Genomic DNA, 6,690 nt, shown 5'->3' on the forward strand with positions numbered 1-6,690 from the left:
TTGTATTGGCATGGTATAAAATGTCCAGTAAATGCCAAGTCATATAGAACGTAGAAAAATGGAAAGTCATAATTACCGCTGGGAGTGTAAATTGCTGTAAGCCCTTTGGAGAGCAATTTGTTTAGAGAAGTTGCTTAGAGCAATTTCTAAGAAAAAGATAGTTATACCTATGACCCAGGAACTCTACTTCTAGGAAAAGCCTCACATGCACTCAAGGAGAAAGGTATAAGAATTGACTGCAACGTTGTGTATAATATTGAAAAACTGGAAAAAAACAGATGTCCATGGATAAATTATGGCATGTGCATGCAATGAATTATAATAGCAATTAAGATAAAAGACCCAGAGCCACATGAATCAACATGGATAAATTGATAAATATAAATGGAGAAGACTCAGTTGAATCTCTAATGTTTCATTTCATAAAAAAGAAAAAGGAGTTCCCTTTGTGGCTTAGTGGTAATGAACCCAACTAGTATCCATGAGGATGCAGGTTCAATCCCTGGCCTTGCTCAGCTGGTTAAGGATCTGATGTTGCCGTGAGCTGTGCTGTAAGTTGCAGACAAAGGTTGGATCCCTGCATTGCTATGGCTGTGGTGTAGACTGGCAGCTGCAGTTCCGATTCCACCCCTAGCCTGGGAACTCTCGTATGCCTTCTGCCCTAAAAAGACAAAAACAAAAAAAAAAGAGAAAGAAAAAGAATAAAAGAGATCATGTGATTATTTGATAAACTTCATGTTCATTATATTATTAGCAGTATTATTATACAGGTGTTCATTATATTTTTTTTTCAGGATTGCAATCGAAGGGTTTTTTTTTGCATTCTTTAAAACATTCTTTATTGGAGTATAGTTGATATATAATGTTGTATCAATTTCAGGGGTACAACAAAGTGATTCAGTTATACATATACATATACCCATTCTTTTTCAGATTCTTTTCCCATATAGCTTATTACAGAATATTCAATAGAGTCCCCCGTGCTATGCAGTTGGTCCTTGTTGGTTATCTGGTTTATATGTAGTAGTGTGTATATATTAATCCCAATTTCCTAATTTATCCCTCCCACCAACATTTCTCCTTTGGTCACCATAAATTTGTTTTTGAAATCTGTGAGTCTGTTTCTGTTTTATAAATAAGTTCATTTATATCATTTTAAAAATTAAATTCCATATACGAGTGGTATTATATGATAGTTGTCTTTCTCTGTCTGACTTCACTTAGTATGATAATCTCTAGGTCCATCTATGTTTCTGCAAATGGCATTATCATTTTTTTAATGGCTGAGTAATATTCCATTGTGTATATGTATCACATCTTCTTTATCCATTCCTCAGGCTATGGACACTTAGGTTGCTTCCATGGCTATTGTAAGTAGCACTTCAATGAACAGTGGAGTGCATGTATATTTCTGGGTTTTTTTTTTAAATTTTTAATTTTTAATTTTTTGGCTGCACTGGGCATGTGGAAGTTCCCAGGCCAGGAATTAAATTCATGCCACAGCAGCAACCCAAGCTGCTTCAGTGACAGTGCTGGATCCTCAACCTGCTGCGCTGCAAGAGAACTCTGTATCTTTCTGAATTATAGTTTTGTCTGGATATGTGCCCAAGAGTGGAATTGCTGGATCAAATGGTAGCTCTATTTTCAGTTTTTTAAGTAACCTCCATACTATTCTTCACAGTGGTTGTACCAATTTACATTCCCATCAGGAGTGTAGGAGGATTCCCTTTTCTCCACACCAACTCCAGCATTTATTGTTTGTAGACTTTCTTTCTTTCTTTTTTTTTTTTTTTTTTTTTTTTGTCTTTTTAGGGCTGCACCCGAGGCATATGGAGGTTCCTAGCCTAGGGGTCAAATCGGAGTTGTAGCTGCTGGCCTACACCACAGCCACAGCAACGACAGATCTGAGCTGCATCTGAGAACTACCCCACAGCTTACAGCAACGCCAGATCCTTAACCCACTGAGCAAGGCCAGGGATCAAACCCGCAACCTCATGGTTCCTAGTCGGATTCACTTCTGCTGCACCACAATGAGAACCCTCTTTTTTTTTTTTTAATTTTTGTAGACTTTCTTTTAAAGTTTTATTGAATTATAGTTGATTTGCAATGTTGTGATAATTCCTGCTATTCAACATTGTAGACTTTTTGATGATGCCATTCTGACCAGTGTGTGGTGATACCTTGATGTAGTTTTGATGAGCATGTCTCTAATACTTAGTGATGCTGAAAATGTTATCATGTGTTTTTGGTTCATCTGTATGTCTTCTTTGGAGAAATGTCTATTTAGATCTTCTGCCTCCTCCCGCCCCTTTTTTTGGCCACGCCTGCAACGAGAAAGTTCCGGGCCAGCAATCAGACCTGTGGCAGCAGCGACCCAAGCCCAGACCCAGTGGTAACACTGAATACTTCACACACTGCACCACAAGAGAACTCCGTCTTCTGCCCATTTTTAATTGGGTTGTTTGTTTTTTAATAAAAGGTGCAGCTCTTTGTATATTTTGGAGATTAATCCCTTGTCGGTTGCTTCATTGGCAAATATTTTCTCCCATTCTTCGTTTTGTTTATGGTTTCCTTTGCTGTGCAAATATTTTTAAGTTTAATTAGGTCCCAGTGTTTTTGTTTTTATTTTTGTTATTCTCGGAGATGGATCAAAAGAGACATAGCTGAGATTTATGTCAAAGCGTTCTGCCTGTGTTTTTCTCTAAGGGTTTTATAGTATCTGATCTTACCTTTAGGTCTTTGATCCATTTTGAGTTTATTTTTGTGTACAGTGTTAAGAGTGTTCTTCTGTTTTTTCTTTTTAGGGCTGAGCCCACGGTATATGGGGATTCCAAGGCTAGGGGGCGAATTGGAGCTGCAGCTGCTGGCCTACGTCACAGCCACAGCAATGCCAGATCTGAGCCGCATCTTCTACCTACACTGAAGCTCACGGCAACAGGGGATCCTAACTCACTGAGCAAGGCCAGAGATCGAACCTGCATCCTCATGGATACTAGTCAGATTCGTTTCTGCTGAGTCACGATGGGAACTCTGAGAATATTCTAATTTTATTCTTTTGCATGTAGCTGTTTAGTTTTCTCAGCACCACTTTTTGAAGAGACTGTCTTTTCTCCATTGTATATTCTTGCCTCCTTTGTCATAGATTAATTGACCATGGGCGAGTGGGTTTATTTCTGGGCTTTCGATCCTGTTCCACTGATCTATATTTTTGTTTTTGTGCCAGTACAATACCGTTTTGATGACAGTCTGAAGCCAGGGAGCCTGGTTCCTCCAGCTCCTTTGCATTCTTTTTTATTGTAAAATACATGTAACAAAATTTGTCATTTTAACCATTCTAAATGTACAGTTCAGTGGCATTAAGAACATTTACATTGTCGTGCAACAATTATTACTATCTATCTCCAGAACTTCTTTCATCTTCTCAAAACGAAACTCTGTATCCATTAAACAATAAAGCTTCCTTCCCTCCTCCCTCCTGTCCCTAGCAAGCATCATTTTACTTTCTGTCTCGGTGAGTTTGACTACTCTAGGAATCTCATATAAGTGAAATCATATCATATTTGTACTTTTATGACTGGCCTGTTTACTTGAGCAGAAAATCTTCAAGGTTTATCAGGGTTGTAGCATGCATTAGAATTTCCTTCCTTTTTAGGGCTGAATAATATTCCATTGTATGTATATACCACATTTTCTTTATCCATGCATCTGTCAGTAGACACTTGAGTTGCTTCTACCTTTGATTCTAGTGAGTAATACCACAGGAACATGGATGGACAAAATATCTGTTTGATTTTAATTCTTTTGGGTACATATCCAGAAGTGGAATTGCTAGATCATATAGCAGTTCTATTTCCAATTTTTCGAGGAACATTACTTTTTATTTTATGTTTGAAGTGGTTCACAAAAACCCCCATTAAAAACCGTTTAAAATCTTTTAAAATGTTGGAGTTCCCGTCATGGCTCAGCGGTTAATGAATCTGACTAGGACTCATGAGGTTGAGGGTTCGATCCCTGGCCTCACTCAGTGGGTTAAGGATCTGGTGTTGCCATGAGCTGTGGTGTAGGTCACAGACGCAGCTCGGATCCCTCATTGCTGTGGCTCTGGTGTAGGCTGGCAGCTACAGCTCGGATTAGACCCCTAGCCTGGGAACCTCCATATGCCGTGGGTGCAGCCCTAGAAAAGACAAAAAAACAAAAAAACAAAAACCTTTTAAAATGCTTCATGATGGGAAGAAGTTACTCTGAAAAACGTTGTATCATGTTGAAATAAGAATGTGCTTACAAGCATCTGATACTCTTTAAGAAGTCAAAATATTTAGTGGACATGGCATTGACTCCCCCAAATCCAAGCTCCTAGGAGGTTAATCTATGTCCACACGGATGCTCAAACTCCCCTTGCCATTGATGGATTCATGAAGGTGTGGGACACACTTCAAGCCAGAGAGATGAGGAGAAAAGTGTGTATGTTGGGGGTAGGGGATTCTTCAGGGAGCTATTTCCTAACTCCTAAGAAAGACACTACTGGAAGGTGGCCTCATTTCTGGGAGTGGCTGTGTTAGCTCTGTTGGCTAGAAACTATACTGGCATCTTGCCACCATCTCGAAGATGGAGCCACAAAGGAGATGACAAAGCCAAAGAGTGGGAAGGGCTTAAGTTCCAGTGCTGTGAGGTTTTTGTTGGTGAGTGGGTAATACAGGCACATGCAATAAATGTCTATTATTCAATACTTGAGGGGAAGCTAGCAGCTGAGGTCGAAAGCATCTTCTAATTTAAAAAATTAGACAAGCAGAAGTTACTGCTCAGCAGTAACGAACACCGACTAGTTTTGTTTGTTTGTTTGTTTTTGTCTTTTTGCCTTTTCTTGGGCCGTTCCCGCGGCATATGGAGGTTCCAGGCTAGGGGTCTAATCCGAGCTGTAGCCGCCTGCCTACGCCAGAGCCACAGCAACGAGGGATCCAAGCCGTGTCTGTGACCTACACCACAACTCATGGCAACACCAGATCCTTAACCCACTGCTCAAGGCCAGGGACGGAACCCGCAACCTTATAGTTCCTAGTAGGATTCGTTAACCACTGTGCCACATCGGGAACTCCCACAAACACCGACTAGTATCTATGAGAATGCGGTTCGATTGCTGACCTCACTTAGTGGGTTAAGGATCTGGTGTTGCCGTGAGCTGTGGTGTGGATTGAAAACATGGCTCAGATCCCTTGATGCTGTGGCGTAGGCAGGCAGCTGCCGCAGTGATTCAACCCCTAGCCTGGGAACTTCCATAGGCTGTATGTGCAGCCCTAAAAAGCAAAATAATAGTAATAATAATAACAACCCATATTAGGAACACAAATCAGAACAAAGGCCTTGCCTTAGTGCCTCCAGATGGGGGGGCTTGAGGGCCCGAGCTCAGCCAGACTTAACTCTTTAGTTGCCAGATCTAAGGAGGTTTGGGGGATCCCAAGGATGGAACCGATGAGTGCAGACAGATTGGCCACAGCAGTGCAAACGGGCTGATGTTCCTGTGGCATTCCACGGGGCCACAGGGGTTTGAGGAGGCCCAGGTCCTGGGTACTATGGGACTTCAAGAGCTTCTGAGAGGGAGAGATTTTCCTGCAGAACCCGGGCTGGGAGAAGAAGCAAGCAGGCCAGCAGTCAGCTGGGTCAAGGCAAACCCTGACCCTCTACCTCCACTCTCAGTGTACGTGTCCTCCTTAGGGCTCCTCCTCTTCCTAATCGGCCCAGATTTACTAAGGCAAATTTACTCAGCTTGAAAGAGTAAATTTCTAAATAAACTGGTCATTTTTATTTTATTTATTTATTTATTTTGGCTGCACCCATGGCATGTGTAAGTTCCCAGGCCAGGGATCAAAACCCTTGAAACCGAGCCATAGCAGTCACAATGCCAGATCCTTAACCCATTGAGCCGCCAGGGAACTCCCTCAACGGGTCATTTTTATAATATAAAGAGGCTCTAACAAATATTCCTTGACCCCAGTTTTCTTTGTTTTGTGGAGGAGAGAAAAGCAAAATTCCAAACTGACCTATGTTTCCTCCATATTGAGTTGAAAGGGCTAGAGAGCTGACTTCAGACTATGAGCCAGCCCCTGGCAAACACCCTCATGGCTTTCTATTCAAAGGGCCCTTTAACCTGTCAGGACGCCCTGAACTCCTTGGAGAGGTCCTGCCTGGTGCCATGCGGTTAGATGATCCTTGAAATCAAGGCCTAAGAGAACTGCTTCAGGCCTTAAGAACCTGCAGGAGGCTCTGCAGGCGGAGATGGGGACGGTGGGTGGGGAAGTCGGTATCTTTGGTCTCCAGGTCCAAGGTCACATTGCAGGCAGGGCCCGGCAGGTTCTTCCCCTTTTCGTTCAAGGCCATTTGCTCTACAGACCTTCCATGGTCTTTGAACACCTACACAGAGGCTCGGGATTGCTGATGGCACCACTGAGGTCTAAGGCCCCTCAGGGAATCACGAAGGAGCAAAAATGCCAGTGGTGCTTCTCAGACCTGCAGGCTGGAAGTCACCTGGGCCCAAGGCTGTTTACTTTTCCTTTTGACTCAGAGAATGAAGAGAGAGGGCACTGCTTTCTATCAAAAGACACTGAAAAGTCCTTTAAAATTTTTTAATTTTTTTAAACAACCCTTCCTGGGCGTGTCCAGCTGTTTAAAGTAAGGCCCCTAGTTTCCAGCACTGGC

Source organism: Sus scrofa, chromosome 3 (assembly GCF_000003025.6).
Source record: "Sus scrofa isolate TJ Tabasco breed Duroc chromosome 3, Sscrofa11.1, whole genome shotgun sequence".
NCBI lineage: Eukaryota > Metazoa > Chordata > Mammalia > Artiodactyla > Suidae > Sus > Sus scrofa.